Genomic DNA, 1,972 nt, shown 5'->3' with positions numbered 1-1,972 from the left:
GCGGGGGCGACGGGGCGGCGGGCGGCGGCGGCGGCGGCGGGGTGGGAGGAGAAGGGCGAGGACGAAGTGAGTAACGGGCGGGGGGGTACCGGCCGTTAGTCAAGTGCCCTCTTTGCCGTCAGCCAGCCTTTGCCATCCGCCTTTTTGCCTCTTTGCCGTCTGCTAGCGGACGGCAAAGAGGTGGGCCGTTAAGATTTTTTCAAACGAGCGGGGGGTGGGGGCCACCACACTCTTTGCCGTCTGCGAGCGGACGGCAAAGAGCTGGCTGATGGCAAACCGCTTCTTTGCCGTCAGCCTTTTCTTTGCCGTCTGCCTATGTGTAGCTGATGGCAAAGAGCTTCTTTGCCGTCAGCTAGCAGACGGCAAAGAGCTGGCAGATGGCAAATTAGCTGATTCCAGTAGTGAATGGGTCTGTCACATTCAGAGCCATATGTATTTTGCAAAATTTCTATGTCTACAATGCTCTGCATGGAGCTACTCTTGCTAATTGCTCCCACTTTCAATATGTATCCAGATTTAGACTCAGAGTCATCTGGATCGGTGTAAAAGCTTGCATCGACGTAACTCTTTACGACGAACTCTTTATCACCTCCATAACCGAGAAATATCTCCTTAGTATTCTAAGGATAATTTTGACCGCTGTCAAGTGATCCACTCCTGGATCAATATCGTACCCCCTTGCCAAACTCATGGCAAGGTACACAATTGGTTTGGTACACAGCATAGCATACTTTATAGAACCTATGGCTGAGGCACCGGGAATGGCTTTCATTCTCTTTCTATTTTCTGTCGTGGTCGTGTTTTGAGTCTTACTCAACTATACACCTTGTAATATAGGCAAGAACTCCTTCTTTGACTGTTCCATTTTGAACTACTTCAAAATCTTGTCAAGGCATGTACTCATTGAAAAGTCTTATCAAGCGTCTTGATCTATCTCTATATATCTTGATGCCCAATATGTAAGCACCTTCACCAAGGTCTTTCTTTGAAAAACTCCTTTCAAACACTCCTTTATGCTTTCCAGAAAATTCTACATTATTTCCGATCAACAATATGTCATTCACATATACTTATCAGAAACGCTGTAGTGCTCCCACTCACTTTCTTGTAAATACAGGCTTCACCGCAAGTCTATATAAAACTATATGCTTTGATCAACTCATCAAAGCGTATATTCCAACACCGAGATGCTTGCACCAGTCCATAGATGGATCGCTGGAGCTTGCACTTTTTGTTAGCACCTTTAGGATTGACAAAACCTTCTGGTTGCATCATATACAACTCTTCTTTAAGAATCCATTAAGGAATGCAGTTTTGACATCCATTTGCCAAATTTCATAAAATGCGGCAATTGCTAACATGATTCGGACAGACTTTAAGCATAGATGTGAGTGAGAAACTCTCATCGTAGTCAACACCTTGAACTTGTCGAAAACTTTTTGCGACAATTCGAGCTTTGTAGATAGTAACACTACTATCAGCGTCCGTCTTCCTCTTGAAGATCCATTTATTCTCAATGGCTCGCCGATCATCGAGCAAGTCAATCAAAGTCCATACTTTGTTCTCATACATGGATCCCATCTCAGATTTCATAGCCTCAAGCCATTTCGCGGAATCTGTGCTCATCATCGCTTCCTCATAGTTTGTAGGTTCGTCATGGTCTAGTAACATGACTTCCAGAATAGAATTACCGTACCACTCTGGTGCGGACCGTACTCTGGTTGACCTATGAGGTTCAGTAGTAACTTGATCTGAAGTTTCATGATCATCATCATTAGCTTCCTCACTGATTGGTGTAGGAATCACTGGAACTGATTTATGCGATATACTACTTTCTAATTCGGGAGAAGGTACAATTAGCTCATCAAGTTCTACTTTCCTCCCACTCACTTCTTTTGAGAGAAACTCCTTCTCTAGAAAGGATCCATTCTTAGCAACAAATATCTTGCCTTTTGGACCTGTGATAGAAGGT

This window comes from Triticum aestivum, chromosome 5D, assembly GCF_018294505.1.
Source record: "Triticum aestivum cultivar Chinese Spring chromosome 5D, IWGSC CS RefSeq v2.1, whole genome shotgun sequence".
Lineage (NCBI taxonomy): Eukaryota > Viridiplantae > Streptophyta > Magnoliopsida > Poales > Poaceae > Triticum > Triticum aestivum.
This window is presented reverse-complemented; position numbering follows the sequence as displayed.